The 23,254-nt window shown below is 40.9% G+C and overlaps 1 protein-coding gene across 5 annotated transcripts in view; it reads left to right on the top strand.

The window, feature by feature from the left end:
* The window catches only part of myocd (myocardin), a 143,512-nt gene that overhangs the window by 4,680 nt on the left and 115,578 nt on the right, over positions 1 to 23,254 (top strand). For all 5 annotated transcript variants that reach the window (XM_078279191.1, XM_078279196.1, XM_078279194.1 and 2 more), the window contains exon 2: positions 18,239 to 18,295. The gene's annotated coding sequence lies outside the window, so the exon portion shown is untranslated. The remainder of the gene's footprint in view (positions 1 to 18,238; positions 18,296 to 23,254) is intronic.

Here is a 23,254-nt window from a genome sequence, read left to right as displayed (position 1 = left end):
AACAATGCAATTACCTGTTTGAGCCACCAGGGGGGCAGTGCACCTCCTGCCCCCCACCAGCATACTCCGCATATGCGGTCAGACCCATCTGGTAGGGGGCCGAGACTGAGAGCTACATGGATAAATATGCACCAAACAAGCCACTTTGAAATTTTGCTCTTTTCATGAATAAAAATGTTGGGAGACTAAAAAATGTTGGATGACCCTCCCCTCAGCAAAAAATAAAAATACATGACACTCCCCTATTTTCCTCCGGTGGTCCATCCCATAAATACCGAACAGTCCCTTATAAGCCTGAGAGCAGGAGCAGAGAGTTCACTATGCGAGTTCACTATGCGAGTTCACTATGCGAGTTCACTATGCGGCGAAAACAAAATACTTTAAACCAGGAAACGCTCATTCGTTCCTCAGGAGTGTTTTAATCCAAACCATCATCACCATCTTTTTCCTAAACTTAACGAGTCGTTTTGGTGCCTAAACTTAACTGTCAGCGCCGCATGATGCTCCACTTCATCTGGCTAAACTCCACTACCACGGCCCCTGAAAGGCGTGTCATCTGGCAGTGCCTGTAGCCGGCTCACAGTCACCTATTGGCGGCTAAACAACTGCTGCTGGTAGCCGGCGTCCCGGAGCTCTGTAGGGGCTAAATACAACCAGCAACTGCTGCTTTTGATTTTACCTATGCACACTACGCACATTACAGAGCTTTACTTAGTTAAAATACTTCTATTTTAGGTATATAATATATGGTCTATTGGTGAAGTAGCATTGATCACTTTGAGGTGGGGGATACATTTTGTCCCCACTGGGGATAAAAATAATTCAGCAGAGGCAGGGCTATGTAGACCAGAACGGGGGAAATCCCACACATCCCCCCCAGAAAATCGCACCCTGCTCATCAGGATTGATCCTCTGGGGACTGTGAATGTCTTTCAGTATGGACCAAAGTGATGTACTGACCAACCAACATTGGCATTGCTGAAGCCTTGTAGCTAGCATGGCTAAAAAAAAAAAACATTCCAGAATTAACAGCTCTGGTAGTCTGAATCCACAGACCTCAATATGACCTCATTGGAACTCATTTCTACCAAATAAATAGTCCCAATGAAAAGTGTTGATGGTGAGCTCTGTGGACTGGCCTCAGTAATGGAAACATTAAGCATGTTGCTGCTGATTCTTCCCTTCACTATCAAAGAGTATGTCCAAACCTATGTAGCTGCATAGGTGATTAGAAAACCACAAAAAGGTAAGCTTCCCATTAAAGCTGTTTTGCATAAAGGTGCATGATCTACTATGTAGTTAGGTTGCCCTTTATTTCCCCTTTCACTGACTGTTCATGCAGCTGAATGCCACCCAGGCTGGCTGCATGTTACTGCTTTACTCGTGAATTAGCACTTGGACATATCCTACCACATGTGTCCAATTAGAGTTCCAGTAATCTGAATTGGCACACACATCCTACATAATTTGGGTTGCTGCAATGCAGCCTATGGCTTTCCTATGATGTCTAATTAAATTGTAAGACACGAGTAATTGCAATAATAAGTAATATGTTTAGATTATGCAGAAGTCGGTCCAGATGTAAAACATCTGTTGTGATCATGCAGTTGTGCTTTTGTTGCTTTACATGGTATTGTGAGAGCTGCTGTCAAGTGTGTTCATATCTCTGATGTAAATTCCAGGCTGTAAGAGTGTACTGTATGTGCTAATAGCCACATCTCTCCCCTGCCTTCCCTACAGATTGTAAATTCAAAGAGAAATGAACTGCATTGTCCCATGTAAAGCAGGGAGTGCTTTTGGCCTGTTGGCAGATGGAGTTACACAGTAGCATTATTGTACGGTGGAACAGCCATGAGACTGTTCAAAGACATCTCTCACTAAGTAGGCACGTTATCAGGGAATTTACATGTCTCATATGGACCAACACATGGCGCGTAGATACGAGAGAATGTCACCTGCCAGTCGAGTAAAAACATCTGAAAGAACCCACAACGGGGCGGCCGAGGCTAGGAAACTCGAAGCCTGCAGTCTAGCCGGACATTTAGGGATTCAGCATCAGGAGAGTGAGGGAGAGTAATGATATCAAACTGGAGATAATCTGCACAGACCAGCGTTTGACCTGAGCCAAGCTTCTGCAAGCACACAGGTATGTCTTCAGTGATGAAGCTACGCGCTATATGTGTTTTTGTTTCTACTCTTTTCTCTGTCAAAGCTTAAAATGAAAGCTTAAGTTACACCTGGGATGAGCAGGAGCCTTCTGGGGCCTAATATGGGCACTGAGGTTCAATTGGATGTACCCAGGAAAAGATTTGGAATGAGGCATCAAACAGAAGGAGATAACGTTACCGACAGATCTGGCAGGTTAAGCAACACATTTGCGAACTTTAATGAGTTTATTCTGCTGCTGTGCGCAAAATGGTTTTAAGATGTCATTATGAATTCTTGAGGCGGAATCTGTCTGATACTTTGGTGGGTTTGTGACACGGCTTAAAGGGATTGAGTACATGAGCTGTAATCCATGTTCAGACCGAGATGATTCACGTCTTTCTAACCTTTCATTGACATTCATACCTGTGCAAAGCATGCGCAGCCGCTGCTTCGCTAAGACTTCAAAGGCTTGGATGGAATATTGTTGCACTGTACATGACAGGATCCTGTTTGCTTTAGGAAACAGATTGGGTGAGCCTGCAGTTTATATTAAAAGATCAATACAGGCAGCTACATTTAGCCTCTAATTAATCACGCTGACAAAGAACAGACACTATTTGTCTCAACACTTCATACGTTTATATTTTTGTTATCAAGATCCAGCCACTGTTCATCACAAGCCACAAATATAACCCTGACACGCCAAAATGAAGCCATGCAGCTGGCGAGCTGGGACAGGAACATTCTAGTGATTTCTAGTGATGGATCAGTCAACAGCTCATGTGGATAGTACTCTTCAGAAACCTATTCCAGTTATTTGGAATATTTCAATGACATAACTATAAAGTGAAACATTGTGAGCTGAGGATATGTCCTTGTCATGGACAGCACTTTTCTTCATCCTGACTATAATCCTTAAAGGAATGTGCCACCTTTACTGTGGCTGTCCAATCAGTACTTGTACATGTAGTTTCTTGAAGAAGTGAATTCCCCAGTGTGTACTACTCTGACTGAGACAGTGAGTTCGCCTGTGCGCAGAGCCATGGCAGCTTTGTCTTTTTTAGTTGACAAAAAAAACTCAGATTCAAGGAATGGCGAGAGACTCGTTTGTTTATGACCGAGTCACACCCCGCCTCCTCCCCGCTCCAGAGAGAGAGAGATGGAGAGAGGGTCTATGGTCAATAGACAACAATAGATAGACAACAATTAAGTTTTACAGTATATGAGATTATTTTATGTGTTTATTTTGTAATGTGTTGGTATGTAGAGCTTTTAAAATATATGTTTATGTTGACATTAATATACCTTTGCAAGTAGTTATGTCTCTCGTATTGGTTTGTCCTCGTATTAGTCTATATCCATGACGTTCCACTTCCGGGATTGCTCCGGTGCTGCAGGAAATTCCGCCGGATGCATGTCTTTTCGCCGATGTTCGTTTCCTTCCGGTGGATTTATGAGGACTATGGTTAACTGCTCCTCAGATCTCTGCAGGGTAAATCCAGACAGCTACCTAGACTATCTGTCCAATCTGAGTTTTCTCTCGCAGAACTATTTTGCAGTGGCTCCTTTCGGAGCTTAGCACTGCCCAAGAGGATTGTGATTGGTTTTAAGAAATGCCAATAAACCAGAGTACATTTTTCTCCCATCCCGGAATGCTATGGACTGGAATGGACTAGCCAGACCTTTTGGGTCCGGCAAAGCGAGACTATCCTCGTATGGACATAACGCGCAAAGATATTGAATTTGAAAATATCTGGATTATGTTTTTTTGTTGTTGAAGGAACATAGACTGATAACATCCTTTTACCATCATTCAAGACACAAATGACCTCACTCATTTCTTGAGAAGAAAAAAAATGCATCAATGCATGGATTTGTCTTTTAAATCTAACAATATTTCCTTAGTTAAATGTGTCTGTTACCCCTTGCAGTGACTTTGAATTAACCACACAGTGAGGTGGCTTTAACATTGACTAAAAGCATATTTGGCATAATGATTAAATGGCTATGACTTTCCTTAACATACGAGTAGATCAATATGATGATATAGGCCTTCCACTCTAATGACTTTAAACCTGGTGGTCATAGGAATATGCCCAACCATCTGGCCACAGTAATGGACTACACTGATATATCACACATGCTGCAAATACATATACAGTACAGCGTTTCCACCAATAGGATTCAATGTGTATGGAATGTGATTTAATTGGATAGTGAGTTAACCTGAGTTTAGACACTCATCTCACTAATCAGATTCAGAGTTTGTATGAAAAGACAGTGACAAGCTATTCTTTTCTACAATTCTAGTTCTTTTTATTCTGACTTGGCAGAACAAGGCTCCCCTTTCCTGATTAGACTTTGGGTGTTGTAATGCAACCTTTCCTGAAGAATGTAATGACCTCACACATCATGCAGATGTTTTCAATCAATATTTGTTGATGTCAAAGCCCATTAGTTTGCTAATTACATTTGCATAAACATTTCACCGTTTTATATTTACTATGCTAAATTGGTTTTCATACAGTTTATATACGGTGGCCCTCAAGTGCTCACACATGTTTGGTGTAAATACTGTTTGGCCTAAGTAACAATGCATACATATACATCCATAGCCAATCACATGCTGTAAGAGTGTGTATTCATGACCACACACGCATATGCAAACAAAATATCAGAGCATTAAACAGCTTGCATTCCCCACCAGTGACTTGCGCAGAGAAACAAACATTTATGTGCCTCCATAGCAGGCCAACCCTGTTTGTTTGGTGGACACCCTGGCCTGATGTAAACAAGCTATTACACTTTGTTTAATGAAAGGTATGATTTGGACATTTTAAGAGGGTTGTTCTGCTTGTAGCCCCGTGTAGCCACAATTTAGAACTTCTAAATGGCTGTGGTTTGGCTGGCTGTCACCGGGAGATCCACATAATTAAGTGATCGTTATACCTGGCAGGAAAGGACTTGATGCAATGAATGCGCTCTCTGGCGGCCAGTACATTCAAAGGCTTTCATTTCTTTTCAGACTTTTATAAAGCCACCATTGAACATGGTTTTCTTATAGAATGTCTCAAGCTGTTTGGTTTTAGGACAACATTTGTAGAGATAATTGATATGTTTTATAAGGGAATTAATAGTTAAATTTCAACAGATCTCAAAGATTTGATATAAAGCGGGGTGTCCGACAAGGTTGCCCTATTTCGCCTTTTTTATTTATTTGAATGAATATTGATAAGATTCAAATTGTATCTCAACATACCAATATACTGTCATCTTAACAGAGATGAAGACCAGCAAGCATGAGACAGTAAGGATGGTTATTATTAATACCATGTCAAATTAATTTTATTATTTACACTAAATACGGTAGTTGACTAACTAGTCTCACATTGCCAGAACTTCCTCCACAGCGCTGTGGAGGAGGGTCTGGCTAGTCCACACAGCATTCCTGGATGGGAGAAAAACGTGCTCTGGTTTATTGGCATTTCTTTAAACCAATCACAATCGTCTTGGGTGGCGCTAAGCACAGGACGGAGCCACGGTGCCTCTGCTTAATAGTCTCAGGAAGGAATTTGTTTTGGTGGAACATGTGTACGTTCAAAAGTAGTTTTAGTCATGCAACCGAAAACTCAGATTGGACAGATAGTCTAGCTAGCTGTCTGGATTTACCCTGCAGAGATCTGAGGAGCAGTTAACCATAGTTCTCAAAAATCCACCGGAGTTTAGAACGCCAACACAAAGAAAGAGGAAGGTGACGGGATATCCAAAAAGAGTGACATCCGGTGGAATTTCCGGCAGATCGAGCACAACCGGAAGTGGAACGTCGTGGATATAGACTATTAACTAACTGACTAAATCAGTCAAAAGAACACTCCACTGAATTAGCACTGCGCTAGTGCTAATTCATATTGAGAGCCAGAGGCTGACATTCCAGCAGCTTCTGCGGAGGTCTTTTTTTTTCACAGCAGACATTTCAACACATCAGCTGCATTAATTAATGATGGCTGCATTTCTCTCAGGTGTGTTGCTTCCAGGGCCCTAATGTTGTCCATGCTGTAGTCTTCCTAGGATTCTTCCATGGAAGAGAGCCATCGTTAATGTTACTACATTAATATTGGCAGAACATTAATATTCATATTGTTGTTTTCCTGCTGTGACAAGTCAAATGTCTGCTGCATGTTTTGCAATCTTTCTGAATGTATTCAGTACAGACCTGGACTGAGAATTCCTGGATTGAGTTTATTGGTTGCTTGGGTTTTTAGTTTTTTGGGGGGTTTTGTGTTCAGTCATGGCACTGGTTTGAAATCATAGTTGAATATCATGGATGGTGTCCCTAGGCTGCCTCTGCACTTGCAGCTCACTCTTTTTGTGTATTTATTTTTTTCCTGCAGTTCACCATTCTCTATTCATGCAGCCTACTATTTAAAAAAAAATGTAATTGACAAAATGCATCATACAAAGAATCAGGTAAACAACAATAGCACGTAAACATCAAGACTAATTTTTTAAAAAGATGTATAAAATCGAAATAATACAAAATATATATATTAAATAACATACATTACATAAAAATATTAAAGAAAAAAAAGAGGTACAAGTAAACATAAAATCACATTTAGTCAGAGGTTTCAGGGAAAAAAGCTCTACAGTTTCCACAAGTTGAATGCTTTCTTTGTTGTTTTTCATGCAGCCCACTACAGAGTGCAGTCTGGGTAATAATTATGTATTTACAATACGGCACCTTGCTAAAAAACAAAAACCAACCGTCACCTCGTACTCTTGGCGTCAGCGATGTGAGTAGAGGATGCGACCACGAGCAAAAAGAAGCAATAAAAATATAGATAATAGAAATCTCAAAACCAGTGACAATTATAAAAGAAAAGCTCTAGAAAGTGACCGGTCCAGATGGGCTTAACTGAGCAACTTTTTTCATTTAAACCAGCTCGCAGTTTGAGAGTGAAACTCCAAATGAAGACGGGTAAACTAAGCTAGTTAAGAGCAGTGCAGGATGCTAGCGGTCGGGCAAAACATAATACAACGTTGCCTGCGAACAAGCGTTCATGTTTTTGAATCAAACTTTATCTTGTAGCTCCGCAGCAGTCAGCAGCAGCTAGTAGCAGTAGCTACTAGTCCAGTTTGCTGCTAACAGTGACAATGAAGAGCTAGTACCAAGCAGCAGCTATGAGCCCAGAACTCCAGAGTGGGCAGGTAGGATTTTCTCATTGAGTAAATATTATCAATATATATATATATATATATATATATATATATATATATATATATATATATATATCTATATATATATACATACACACACACACACACACACACACACACACACACATAAAGAGTATAGTGTAGATCTGCTCTTTATGAAAAATGCCCTGAGATAATTAATAATGCCAGATAATTTGGCACTAAGTTAATGGAACTGACTTGATCAGAAAGCGTTGTAAAAAGGGGAGATCTGTGCTGTGAATTATGACAATTTATAAAATGTGATTTAGTCTCAGAAGCAGAGCCAGTAGTGTGCATTAGGGATAGTTGTAAGCTGTTATATCACAGTGTGTGAACAAGCAAATATGATCAGATTAGTTAACAATATAATCACTTTCTATACCCAAATGTTGCTAGTGACCCATTATGCCTTTTATCCTTGAAGGTAGGGTAGTAAATATACTAAGCTCACGACTGAAAGGGAATAGAAAGTTATATGATATATTATACAAAGGAAAAATAGATTATTCAATTCAATTTTATTTTCATTGACACAATGTGCAGGCACATACTGGATGTAATTGTGCCACCTTTCCAACAAACACACAGTACACAACACATACACAGTAGAGTAAAAGGAAGCACATTATTAACATTATCAACATTATTTACAGGCTCAGAATTATTGTGAATGATATTATAAACATGTTTCATATTCTGTAAATGTACCTGTGCAAATGGCATAGTATATATTAAAGTGCAGTAACAGGAGGAGGAAGGAGCAGAGGGCAGGGATCTAAGTAAAAGGTGTTACGGTGTCATTAGAAAGTGCAATACATTTCATTGTATTCTTTGTTTCTTTTTGTTTTATATTTATATGATTTTTTTAAAATTTCATTTCAAGGTTTGGATGTCTGAGCTAGGGCTGAACGATTTTGGGGATACATGTAATTGTGATTTTTCTTCCAGATATTGCGATCACGATTCAATTTGCGATTTTTTTAGCTAAAGTTCAATATTCCCTGTGTAAGAGATAAAACATATCATGGAGCATTATAACATGAGACACCATCAGAACTGCTCTATAATCTTATGCACGGATGAGAACATGGATATTTCTTTTAATATGCATGGGACATTAAACAATCAAACACAAACGCTGAAGTTATAATAATAATAAAATCTATTCCAATAAAAATATCAGTATTTTCCTGTAAACTGAAATGTCTGATATGACTGAGTTCAACAGCAGCATTTACATATTACACCTTGTCATGTTAAAGGACAATTCCGGCGCAAAACGAACCTAGGGGTTAAAAATGGATGTGTACCCACTCTGTCGTTCTCTGGGACATGTTTTCATGCTAATTGATTGTGTTTGTAGCTTGAACGAAGCTAGCGCGGACAGCTGATTAGCTTACAACGCTAGTATTCGGGGCACAGGGAAAGTAAAAATAAATCGCTATTTTGTACCACTAAAAACGCTCAAAATATCACCAAACTTAAACGGTAGCATAATGAGGGTCCCTACATGTTGACCGAAACATTGAGAACTTTGTAAGTGTACAGACAGTTTATTGAACGAAGAGCTGCGGGAGCTCCGTGAAAGGGCTACGAGTGAGAGAGCTATGCCCCAACAGAGCCTCGTACTTCGGGAAACTGGTGGTGTACTTGCGGACATTGTGAAGCTATGGCCACCGAACAGGAGTGGGACCTGTTGCGTCGCGACACCCAAGAGACGCAGTGTTTTGTACAGTCTGAAGATTTCCCCTCTCTGATAAACAGGGCTGTACTTGAAACGTTTTTCCCTGTCCCGAAAATAAATTGGAGACGGCGACTCAGACTGGAGGGACCAGATAGACAGTTATCCACTGAGTAAGTACAAGACAAGTTATGTTTTACATCGGTGCGATTATTTCAGATATATTGAGCAAATTGCTTTTGATTTTAGTTTAGTTTCGCCAGCTGTAACTCATGACTGGTTTCCCGAAGTACGAGGCTCTGTTGTGGCAGAGCTCTCTCTCTCTCTCTTAGCCCTTTCATGGAGCTCCCGCAGCTCTTCGTTCAATAAACTGCCTGTACACTTACAATGTTCTCAATACTTCGGTTAATATGTAGGGACCCTCATTATGCTACCGTTGAAATTTTGTGATATTTTGAGCCTTTTTAGTGGTACAACATGGCGATTTATTTTTACTTTCCCTGTGCCCCGAATACTAGCGGACCGCTGATTAGCTTACAACGGTAAGCTAATCAGCGGTCCGCGCTAGCTTCGTTCAAGCTACAAACACAATCAATTAGCATGAAAACATGTCCCAGAGAACGACAGAGTGGGTACACATCCGTTATTAACCCCTAGGTTCGTTTTGCGCCGGAATTGTCCTTTAAATAAAATCACACAAAATAATCCACTGAAAATAGAGAATTTCTGTTACCAATCTGTGATATGTAACATTATTCCAGTATTTATCGTCAATAAAAAACAGTCAATATAATAATAAAAAGAGGAATAAAAAATGTTGTGAGCCAAACGTTACACCAAACATTCAACTAAATATTCACATTCGATTAATTGCAGTCTTCACGATTAGCTAACTGCATTCTTTCAGATCTTGATTTCAATTTTAAAACGATTCTTCATTCAGCCTTAGTGTGAACACTTATTTGCACAGAAAATAGGTTTCAATATTGTTGAACATCATTGTGTTGTAAAGAATACTGTTGCTAACTGTTCTAATACATCTACATTGTGAAGCAACACTTACTGTGTTTACACTGAATTGGAAATAATATTTAACAAAATTAAGGCTGTAGAGAACAGTGCGCTATACCAACTTATATACGAGGGTTTTAATTATTTAAAGTGGCCATATTATGTTCATTTTCAGGTTCATAATTGTAATTTGAGATTGTATCAGAATAGGTTTGGTTCAAAAAACACCATATTTTTGTTGTACTGCCCATTGCTGCAGATCCTCTTTTCACCCTGTGTCAGGTCTCTGTTTCAGCTACGGAGTAAGACCTCTCAACTTCTGTAGGATCTTTGTTGTCAGTCACATGCACAGTAGCTAGGTAAGGATTACATGAGCTAGCTATCTGTTTCTGCAACTTCGGCTTGTACAAAGCAGAATTAGCCGGGAGACTTCTTCTAAATGAGGGCGCACTTCCAACTTTGTGTGGAATACCTGCAGAACAGGGACATGTAAGTAGTTCTATACAATTTATTTTGTAGATTAGGGTGAATTTGTGTGTGTTGTAGCAGTGTTTTGCCATTGAGAACGAGCTAGCATGCTAGCGCTAGCATGTTAACGGTTAGCCCCCTAGGCCCCTCGTCTCGGCTAGTTACGTAGAAAGCCATGCAAATTTTGACCAGCTCACCCGGACTTCAGTCGAAGGCAGGACACATTCAGAAACCCGTATCTCACTCAAAACAGCATGGATGTTTGTTTTTTTCAAAGTTTGTATGTGTGTGGAAGCACCAGAGACACAAAATAACACCCCAAATCCCAGAAAAAGTGATTTCTTCATAATATGGGCACTTTAATTATAATATCATTATTTTAATATAGTCAGTTGTGATGTAAAGTGGGCCGGTCTAAGGCATGAAACTCCAGGGCTGTAAATGAGTCCCACTCTGGCTCTGGCTCAGTATGTCCTGCTATTGACACATACAGTAACAGAAACAACAGTTGTGTTCTGTAACGTACAGCTGAATCAGACGCATGCTGCACTATCTGAACATGGCGGCTGTCATAACTGGCCAACCATTGATTCAGTTATTACTTCGCTGATGTTCAGGCATTGGCTACGGTTACTGTACGTTGCGAGTGTTGTGATGCCTAAAACATGCCTAACATAACATGCCTAAAATAACATGTCGTTCAAACACAATGTCCTCTGCTTATTATCCTATATTTAGACATTATTTGCGCAGGTGACCTGTGATGACAGGACACGTGGCTCCCAGGAGATTTGTGACACGAGTGGGGTTCTGCCATTATTCCCGCTCTATGCACTGACGTGTGGTATGAGTCTCCTACAAGTCTGCTTTCATTTGTGTATACTCTTCATTTTTATACGTGTAAGCCTTCATCATTCATCATCTTACACATACCTTTACTAAGCTTGCAACATGTCATGCTCTCGTCTCGTAACTGCTTTGTATTCTTTGGGTCTTAATATGACAACAGTTCAGGGTCTGTTTAAAGTAATAAAAGTGAATTTAATCAATTCCAGGTCGTGGCAAGGTTGTTAGTCTGGAAAAGTATGAATAGTTTGTTGCTTGTTTAAACTTTACCAGACCTTATTCATAGTTTACGTAGTTTTAAGTTTGCTCTTTTTTGGCACATGTTGGAAGACCTAGAGAAATAGACGATCGATTGGTCTGTTTGCCATAGCAGTGCTCCTGCTTGGTCTTTGGCCCTGTGAGTCCTCTCACCCTTGGCGGAGGCTTTGGAAGCTGCACTAGCCCTCTGTGTGCTCACCACTCGGATTAATGGCTGTTTTGGCAACATATGAGCTCATGGGTAATTGGCCGAGGTGATGTTTCCTGCTGAATGCTACCTGGATCTTTTGTGGTCGTCTTCACGGTTGGTCGCTTCCCCTGCCACTAACACTGGTAATTGAGCAGCACTTTTGTGACACTGCTTGTGAACCGTGAGGAGGAAGTTACATGTTTCCTCAAAGTGTCATTGGAGAGAATGATGTGACATGGAGAATAGTTTTTTCCCCGAGGCATGGTGGATCTTTTTTATCTTTTTTATTTGTTAGCTACTGTGTTCGTTCCTTTGATGATGGCCTTGTTTTTGAACCTTTGTCTTTCAGTTAAACTGTAAAGGCCATGGACCAACCTATTGTAACTGCTCAGCACTAGCACAGCAGTATGATTCACGTGTCATCATTGTGTAGGGGTGCAAGATATATTGACTCAATATCGTTATTGCAATATCACGTTGCACAATATTATATCTAGGGGTGTAAAATATATCTACTCAATATCGATATCACAATATATAGAAAGTGTCGCAGTAAGCATGCAATATTTTGTGGAGCACTGCGTCCCATCTGTCGGTTGGGTGGCTTAGTTGCATTCAATTTACAGCCCGCTTGAAACACTATAATGATCATGTTTCATTGGCCAGTTACCGTGCCTCTTGCACGTTAGTGCCCGTCAGCGCACGGGTCCACTACGTGACAAACCCTATGTAGCGTACCACGTGTGTGTATATGTCGAAAGAGTGACAGTGTAAGTGAAGAAATTGATAGAGTCAACAAAACGGAACGAATCGGAGAAGCAAAAGAAAAGTTGTGTCCTGTTCTCTTTATATATTTTATACTGTCCAACCAGTGAAACATGTCCTGTTCTGTAGACATGGTTCTTATTTATTCATTCATGTTGGACCAGTCCAATATGACCGTCAGTTGAAATAAACCTTGTGTTGTAAGAAAACTTGTTTAATTTGTTGTGAATCTATTTTGATGCATTTTACCTTCATTTTACATATGTTTAAAAATATAGAAATTAGTATCGATATCGCAATATTCATAATCGATATCGCAATATCACATTTTGTCAATATCGTGCAACCCTATCATTGTGGCACCCTTTCCCAGGGTTGTAGTAGCCTACTGACTCTAGACCATTTTCTGTTGTCTCGGATTCGTTGGTATTTGGTCTTGACCGAGTTCAGCACTATATGCTTCTTTTCTAAAGTAACTTCCTCCTTCAAAACAAAACCATTGATGAAGTGCTCTCGTTCAGAAAACAGGTACTAGTTTATCCAAAATCCATCTAGAACGAACATTGACATTGGTCGCCTGGTATACGCCTGGCTGTATCATATACTACCTCAATCATCAGGTATCAGTCTGTTTCATTTTGGCCACAGACACAATGTCAGAGAGCACTTTGTTCTATGAATTCTCCAGGACAAGTAATAAGTTATATTTTAAGTAAATAATCTGGCCTAATTTAATCCTATAGTGTTGTAACTCTGCAACTTTGATTATTACAATAATAAAGTAAAATGATCATCTTAAATAGAAGATATACTGTCTCTCACATCACATCAATTATGAACAGGTAAGTGAGTGGTCTGGAAAAAATTTTTTTTCTGTCTCTCATTTGGAGTCGGTCTTGACTTGAAACTCTTTGCACTCGGTCTTGACTCGGTCTCCACTAGTCCTAGTCTTGGACTCGACACATTTGGACTTGACTACAACCCTGCCCTTTCCTCCCCGTCAGCCTCACCAGCCCTCTGTTCCCCAGGACCCTACATTTTCACGACAATCCCCAGGCATTGTCGTTCCTCAGCTGTCCAGCAGATGCCCTCAGAGTTTCCTGCCCTCACCTGCTCCTCCTTGCACACCTGGCCATCACGCCATCATGAAGTCTTAAAGTAGGGTTGCATGATATGACCTGAACTCAAAATCGCTAGTAATTACACATTTTACCTCGATAACGATAAATGAACGATAATTTCATTTTTGTGTGATTTGTTTTTGTCCTCATAGTTCATTGGCGAGGTTTGTAAATATTGTAAATATGCTCAAATACTGAAGGTGAGATTGTTTCTTTCTAATTCAAAAGTGCTTATTTTCGTGATTTTAAAATAATTGAAGGAAACACACAAAGCGGGAACTATTATCGCTATTTATTGAAAATGTATAAAATTGAAATGAAAGCACACATTGCTTGAAATGAAAATGTCTTGTGAAAAAAGTCACATTTTAGTTTTATAAAAATGATTGCAGCGGCTCTACTCCGAGCTCCTCATGGATAACTGAGCTTCTCACCCTATCTCTAAGGGAGACGCCAGCTACCCTCCTGAGGAAACCCATTTCGGCCGCTTGTACCCTGGATCTTGTTCTTTCGGTCATGACCCAGCCTTCATGACCATAGGTGAGGGTAGGAACAAAAACTGACCGGTAGATTGAGAGCTTTGCCTTCTGGCTCAGCTCTCTTTTCGTCACAACGGTGCGATAAATTTAATGTAATACCGCACCTGCTGTGCCGATTCTCCGACCAATCTCCCGCTCCATTGTCCCCTCACTCGCGAACAAGACCCCAAGGTACTTGAACTCCTTCACTTGGGGTAAGGACTCATTCCCTACCTGGAGAAGGCACTCCATTGGTTTCCTGCTGAGAACCATGGCCTCCGATTTAGAGGTGCTGATCCTCATCCCAGCCGCTTCACACTCGGCTGCGAACCGATCCAGTGAGTGCTGAAGGTCACAGGGCCGATGATGCCATCAGGACCACATCATCTGCAAAAAGCAGCGATGAGATCCCAGCCCACCCGAACTGCAACCCCTCTCCACCCCGACTACGCCTCGATATCCTGTCCATAAATACTACAAACAGGATTGGTGACAAAGCGCAGCCCTGGCGGAGGCCAACTCTCACCTGAAACGAGTCCGACTTACTGCCAAGAACCCGGACACAGCTCTCGCTTTGGTCGTACAGAGATTGGATGGCCCTGAGAAGGGACCCCCTCACCCTGTACTCCCGCAGCACCTCCCACAGTATCTCCCGGGGCACCCGGTCATACGCCTTCTCCAGATCCACAAAACACATGTAGACTGGTTGGGCATACTCCCAGGCTCCCTCCAGGATCCTTGCGAGAGTAAAGATCTGGTCCGTTGTTCCACGACCAGGACGGAATCCGCATTGTTCCTCTTCAACCTGAGATTCGACTATCGACCGAACCCTCCTTTCCAGCACCTTGGAGTAGACTTTACCGGGGAGGCTGAGAAGTGTGATACCCCTGTAATTGGCACACACCCTCTGGTCCCCCTTTTTAAAATTATAGTCATGGGAAAAATATGTCGATAACAGCTTCAGAATTTCGATGTTGATAATTAATCAATTAATCGTCCAGTCCTACCTTAAAGCATAACATGCAGCCGGAAAGGCAGGGTTTCTTTGACTGTTTGATCTGCCTTTTAGTTGCCAAAATGTAACCCTAACTGAACCTTGATCATGGCAAAGTCCACCTGCTCTGCTTCAGTGTCTGCATCTGCTGATGAAGACTAGAGGCATTTTAAATGCCTCTAGTAAGTGGACCTTGAGTTAATCGTTTTTTTTGTTGTTGTTGTTGTCTATAACTAGTGTTTTGAAGATCCAGAATGAATTTTAGTGGACCACAATGGAAATAAGCCTTGGGACATTGATGTGTTTTTTATGCTCTGTGATTTTTAATCCGAGCTATGTAATGACTTCTGTCCAGTGTTATATGTGTTTTGTTAAATCAAACAAACACAGGACTTTCACCCAGGAGACCGGACTCAGGTTACCTTCCCCCCAAACACGCCGCTAAACACGGACACACATACATACATACAGCTACGTCTCGCTTTATTAGATAGATGTGTGGTCGCATTAGAAGGTAGGAATAAATGGCGATATGGCGTGGTGTCATAGTCCAACAAATCACACATTTGCCTATATGAGTCATTCTTTGCCAAATGAGTATTAGTGCTATAACTCTAGGAGAAAATTACATCTGCCCTTGGAAAGAATCATAAATCAGACCATTTTATGAAGCCATTTTTGTTTTACAAACAAAACATTGAAAACCTGTGGAAGTGGCCCTTTGTTGAACCTTATTATTGACCAGGGGTCAGGTAAAAAATGATCTGTGACCCTCATTAAGAGTTCGGCCCACTTTACACAGGTTTGAACTTCTTTCTCAGGCTCTCTTATTTCATTCCTTATGCAACTGCCTCTATTACTTTTCTATAATGTACATAAAAATAAAACACCATGAATTCCTTTGAGGATAGATTGTCAGAAAACGTGCATCTTTATCACTCAAGTCTTTGCAAAAGCTCCATGAAAAAGATGATAATAGAACCACTAGGACTAAAGACAATCAGCACACTGAAAGGAAGAGGAATAGTGAAATGAGTGCATACACAACACACATCAGCATATGCATAATAGAAACTAACAGAACCCACAAAGCCCTGGGCAAACGTAGCAGAATAAGATTGTTCCGTTGTAATGGGAGGCTTATGATGTTTGGGTACACGGTGTGCCTGTAATAACAGTCCAAGTAGGAAGAGGTCTTGGGTTCTCCTGGTTTGAATCCTCTCAGTGTAACTCTGCCTTAAGCAGCCTGCATACGTAGATCAAAATAAACAGGGCTAAAAAGGAGAAAGAATGGTCACTGGTCTGGATCAATGGACATGGACGAGGCTGGGAATTCATCCACTGGCTTACAGCCATGTTTTTTGTATCCTGAAGCAGATGTAGATGTAAGGGGTAAGGGTGTGTCTCATATCAAAAACACTCAATCAGTCTTGTTCAAATAGATTCACTGCTCTTTCCTGCGAGTATTATTCATAAAGCTGAAGAGTCATTTTGTTTTCATGCTTATGGTTACAAAAGATGCTCTCAATACTTCAGTCTAAAGAGATAATGAAAATTGAGCTTATTGCTGTTGTTGTTGGCTGTTTCCGCTTACAGAGAACTTGATGCTGTCATTAGAGTAGCTGAGAGGAATGGCATGACTTCACATCAGCATCATTTCCTTGGAAAGGTTTTGTAGTCCTCTTATCACATGGGAAAGTATGATGTTTACAGGATCTCTTAAACCATGTAGGCCGGCCGTGTTTCTTCAGTAATTCAGCAACTTAATGAAGTACTATACATCATGAAATACAGATTATTATTGTGCCATCCAATCAGGGTGGTTGGATATGAAACCAGAATACAGATGATCTTAATTCATCTCTGTCTCAGATTTATATCTGCTGACCTCTTGTTCATTCTTCCAAGATACATAAAGGAATATGCATGCTGAGAGTGTGTGAGTGTCTTAAGTCCGTGTTTTTGTGTTTGCTTGTGCAAGATAGTGAAATCAGATTGCCTGCAAAGCCCTCAAGCAATGAAGTGCACACCTCTGCAAGCAAGCTGAATTGGAGCTAGCAGGCCCTTTGTTTCCTCTCTTTAATTGTGTGATATCACTCTGCACCAGCTTCAAACACTGGATCCACATGGTTGCGTAATACGCTCAGGATTTTGGCTCTAAGGTGCAGAAATCAAGTCTTCTTCAATTAACTGGAACATGGCCATTTCCCTGTTGTACCCTCTCCCAGATCCCACTGGGATTGGCAGAGCTGTTGGCGCTCTGTGGGATCCACATTAACTGTGTGAACATTCTTGTCGTGCTATTCTGCTGTATGTATTGGCTGCCTGATTACATGCGTGTTTACTTGGCAATTTGTTGCCCCGCCAAGCATCATGATCCCCGGGGATATTTGGAGCTTTTTAGGGGTTGTGCTTCATCGCTTTGATGCACTGTCAATCAAAGGGCATAAACTAAACACACAAAGCTGTTCCACCACTCCTGATGCACAACAGTGATGATGATGATGATGATGATGATGATGGTGGTGGTGGTGGTCAATCAGCATTTTGTACATCAAAAAAACACATATTTTATGTTTATCATTATTATATACACTCAGTGGTCCAACAACTGCTTAGCATCAATTCCACCTTTACCAAGTTTATAAAGGTCAGTTTTTGTTTCCGTTGTTGGAAATGTGTAGACGTGTTTATCACTCAGGTCAGAGTTAAAGTTATACTGAGAGGTGTTTCCTGTAAGTCCTCCCTATTAACATAGATGAAGGGGACAGAATATCAGAAACACCTCTCAGTATAATGCAGTCCAGGACAGCACCACCGCCACCTACAATATGACCTCAATGCCAAACATGTAAATATTAATAACTCCTCACAAACACACAAACTAAGCATTATGATAACAGTCGACTTCGTGGCTCAACAGTTATACGGGTTGTATTAGACGGTTTACATAATAAAGTTGATCTTGTTTAGCATTATCATTCTATCTCTCTGTGCCAGGGGGCTGTGTCCAGGCTGGGGCTGGGAACAGGACGGCCAGGTGAAACCAGTCAACAGGTAGGACTTCTGTCAGCTCACATTTGTTTAAAGGAATACTTCAACCAAAAGGATCATGCGTGTACCAGTTACTCACCCCTGGTTACCTTGACTTCTTGAAGAAACACAGATTGTGTCAACTTTCAATATGTACAAACACTCTTTGATGGTAGATCACTTTGTAACGTGAAAGCCATATTTCCACTGTTACCTCTGGACTGGCAATGTTGGGGAGAAACTAGGTACATGTAACAGCGTTCCATAATTTAATTACAAAATAAAGGTAACTGTTACAGTTACTGGGAAAACGTGTAATTAATTAGTTACCTATAAAAATGTTCATTATATTGGGGGTTACATCTGAATATTTTCTGTAAAAAGCTAGGCTATATGTGGAATAATATAACATTAATTTTTTTTGCTTTGCATGATTTTATGTGCACACATGTCTTCCTTTGCCGTTTAAAGTTTGATGCAATTGTGATGCTTTTGATTGGTTCTCCTGTTTGAATTTACTGACTGAGTTAAATTGCCTCTCAAGCTGTCTGAGAGTTGTCACTATGGCTACAGATAAAAATGCATTCCAGTGCTGCAAATATGAAAAACATTTAAAACAAAAGCCATAATGCTATCGACGTCAAAAATGTCGATGTCCAACCTCAGGAAATATCTGCAGGTATGTGAGTTAAGTTTGCTTACAGTAACTGCTAGCAGTCACATTAGATAAAGTAGGGAAGACAGTGTTTCCCACAGATTAGAAAGCAATTTGTGGCGCGCAGGGACACACACACACACACACACACACACACACACACACACACACACACACACACACACACACGCTGTTAAATGCTGTCCTCCTCTCCTACTCTTTCTTCAATGCCTAATGAATCTATCTCTTTTTCTCCCTGACCCTGTCTTTCTGCTTGAGCAGCACTGGTTGAAGCCTGAAAATATTGTAGACAAATTAATAACATAACTAATTACACTGGTCGGACTGTTCAGCTCTGTTTCAGACTGATACCTCCGGTTCAGGCTGGTCCTCATCCTCAACACGTGCCTTTTTCAGTCGCGGAAAATACTTTTCAGTACTCATCTGGATTAAAAAAAAGTAAAAAAAATGACATAACATTATTTATAATAGGTTTATTTGATTCACAGCTGCTACATATAGTGTTTTGACCTCGACAACCCAACTGCATTTTACCGCAAACTTGCGACTAGACTTTCTAAAGCAGGCGCAATCACTTGTTTGCTAAGAGTCGGGTCGGGACTCCAACATTAACACACTGACAACATTGTATTCAGAATATACAATATTTTTATAGCACTTTTTAATGTGTGATTGTGTAAAGGTGTTCACGAGATACCAACCTTTCGTGAACTTGTGAATTTCGCCAGCCGTCTTCTCTCGTTTTCATGGAGACAGGCACTGTGTGCACGGAGGGGAGGGGCTGTGTGTGTGTGTGTGTGTGTGTGTGTGTGTGTGTGTGTGTGTGTAGCCTATGTGAGAGAGACTCGAGTGACAGAGAGACGGAGGAGAGCAGGGAAAGGAAATGCAGCTGAAACGAATACGCTGTGTGTTTTAAATAGCGTTAAAAAAAACTGAAACGCAATATGTGGTGTTGATTGTGTGGCGCACCGCCACAAATTAGTCTGTGTGGGAAACACTGGAAGACATGGCTACCTTCCATGTGACACCCCGGGCTTCTAATGTGTGTTGAAGAAGTATTTTGGCACCATATTTTCCTTGGTACATATCCAGTAGTTTACATTTAATTGCCACTCATAAGAAGTTAGAAAACTAATTCAAAAGTAATTGTAATAGTTACACTACTATTACATTTTAAATAGCGTAACTTGTAATCTGTAACCTATAACATTTCCAAAGTAATTCCAGACAATGGCGACTGGTGAGACGGAGGATTTCCACAGAAACAGCTTCACAGACTGTTTCTATAATAAGCTGTATTGCTCAAACTGGATCTCCCCGATCATATCCTATTGTCTCACCCCATACCATCGCAGCCCCTAAAATTGTATTTTTTTTGTTTTTCAACACGATAGGCCAGTAACCAGCTCGGTGCATCTCCCCACTGCTTTCAATGACTTGCACGATGTTGTGAAGTATCCTGGCATCCAGGGCATCCAACAACTTTTGCTTTGCTCATTATTGTCTGCCAGAGCCAAGAATTAGTCGATGATTGATAATTCTCCTCTTTGTTCAGATATGACGCTTTACAATTGTTGTGGAAAATGTATTGTTAACCTCCAAAATCAGTTGATTAAAAAAAACACCATGATTCGAAGGTGTTTGCAACACCTTGTTTTATTAGGTGTCAGCAGGATCATGTCATCAACGTAATGTTTGCTGAGTCATTCAAGATGTATCAGATGGAGCTGAATCCATTGCTTTCCAGGCAGGAATGTCACTGTAAAACTGGGAGACATGACTACTTATGTAGTAGTAGTAGTAGTAGTAGTAGTATAGTATATTTATTTCAACATAACCATGTCTTGACATACACATTACATAATAAACACATACAACAATGTCTTACATATCGTTAAACTTCATTAAAAGACCATAGACCTCTCTCCATCTCTCTCTGTAGAGCGAGCAAGAGGCAGGACATGACGCAGATTACACCGCGTCACGGAGCTGTTCCTAATCTGGTCATAAACAACCGAGTCTCTTGCCGTTCCCTGAATCTGTCTGAAGATCTCGGCGTCAGCCTTACCAACAGAAGTTCCTGAATCTCTGCGTCTCTTCGGTTAGACATTTTCGTTGCCATCTTCGTATAAATCCCCCTCCTTCTTCTTCTTCTTCCCCATTGGTTGCTTTCTTCCGGTTCGGAGCCAGCCGCATGATAGAAATGTCATCGACATGCCCACTTGCTTGGTGTGAACTCTCCTGCTAAAGTTTAAGACACCGTTCAAGCGTGAGACACCGTGGTGTGGGCATCCGTAGATGTTGCCCAAGCTACGAGCAGTCACACGGACGTTTATGCTCAACGCATTGTTCGTCGCGCTATTATCCAAAACACCAGGTGGAAAAGTAGAGAAGAAGTAGAGAGCGGAAGTAGAGGAAAGCTGTCTGCCTGGCAACAGCAGTAAACACATTCATGGTAAACACAACGTACCACCAAACATGACATTTATCTACTCTAATTATTAATGACGTTGTTTATCTCCAAGTGAAATTTAACGCTGTTACGTTTTTTTTTAGCTTTTGACAGACGATCTTTCATGTTTTCCACACTCTTGTAGAGTCAGTCTTCCCAGCTGACCATGTTGAACTGAAAGTGCAGCGCGCCCTGAGTTACAAAAATTCAGAGGTGCACGACCGCGTGCGGCAAAAACTTGCGGAGCCTTCGCGCTGAACATGAAGGACATGAAAGATGAGGTAATTTTTTTGCTTGCATACCTCGCGCCGGGAATACCACGGCGATCATAAACCAACCTTGAATCAGACATTACACAGACTTCGTACAGAGGAGCTGAACGTCTAGAGTCATTGAGGGAGCAGCGATCCACAGACAGCCCCTGTTGTGATGCTTGTTTTTATTTTCACAATCGAACATCTTTTTTTTTTTTTTGCACTTCGGATACATATTTGAATTAAGAATATTCGTTGTTAGTCCTATTCAGATGTACATGAGCTGAGACTAATACCTGTCAGCTTTCAGTTTTTACAATGCTCTTATTTTAAAGTTTCTCACTTTACACTTTTCACTGGAAACAATTTTATTACCCAGATATGCTCTTGCATTCCCACAGTGACCACTGACGATACCAGAGCTGATAGTTTTTACATTCTGTCCCATGTGAAATATAATAACTTATAACATCTCAGAGTAGTGATTTTATTTTTAGTCTGCAGGGATTTCAACATTAATGAAATACTCATGAAAGTACATATTCCCCCAATAAAAGTTTCCTCCCAAAATACCATCGTACATATCAATCTGCCGGAGCTGGTATTTTAGTTTGACTCTCAGTAGTGATTTTGGAGGCCTACTGTGTGCATTAATTGCACAATGTCGTGCCTCTTGTCTGTGTGAGAAGAGAAGGAGTTCATGTCTGTAACATTAATTACAGTTTCCAAACGGCCTCGTATGTCAGGAGACCTGTAGTCTATATCCTTGACGTTCCACATCCGGCATTGCTCCTGTGCCACAGGAAATTCTGCCGGATGCATGTATTTTCGGCGATTTCCGTTTCCTTCCGCTTTCTTTTTTTGTTGGAATTTTATTTAACAATTTTGTGATTGGTTTAAAGAAATGCCAATAAACCAGAGCACGTTTTTCTCCCATCCCAGGAATGCTATGTGGACTAGCCAGACCTTCCTCTGCTCCGCAGCGTGTGGATGGTCTGGCAAAGCGAGACTAGGAGACCTGCAACATCAAATATCCCTATGGTTTCTGTCTATGTATTTTATGTTAGCATTTGTTCAATTCATATTCCTGGAAAGAAGCCTCATAGATCAGCCATATGTAATTGGCACCTTGATGCTTTCAGTTTAGAGGCAGCTCAGATCTCATGGCAGCGTTGTTTCATGACCTCAGAACAGTTAATGCATTTTACTGACAGCAGACGACTCCGTTTACAACTTCCTGTGGGTCAGAGGTGACCACAGAGGTCCAACAGGGCTATCTACCGAGCCATACAGCGGGAGAGATTCTTTCAAATAACACGTTTTGAAAACGGCCAGTGCATGTCATGAGATCACAGGGGATTATCATATCTCTGCTTTCTTTAATTCTCGTGATTGGGTGAATTGCTTGACCTATGATGGAGGGATGACGGTGCTGTCAGTGTGCACAGCGGGAGCAGAGAGTGAGTGAGTGGTAGCTGATGGCTTCACACTGTGATTTAGGAATCTTTTCAGGCAAAATGTGCCTATATAACTCCATATATAAAAGGGTTTATATGATGTCCATACAATAGCAACATTCTTTTGCAATTTCTTATTTATTA

Source organism: Sander vitreus, chromosome 21, assembly GCF_031162955.1.
Source record: "Sander vitreus isolate 19-12246 chromosome 21, sanVit1, whole genome shotgun sequence".
Lineage (NCBI taxonomy): Eukaryota > Metazoa > Chordata > Actinopteri > Perciformes > Percidae > Sander > Sander vitreus.
This window is presented reverse-complemented; position numbering and strand designations above follow the sequence as displayed.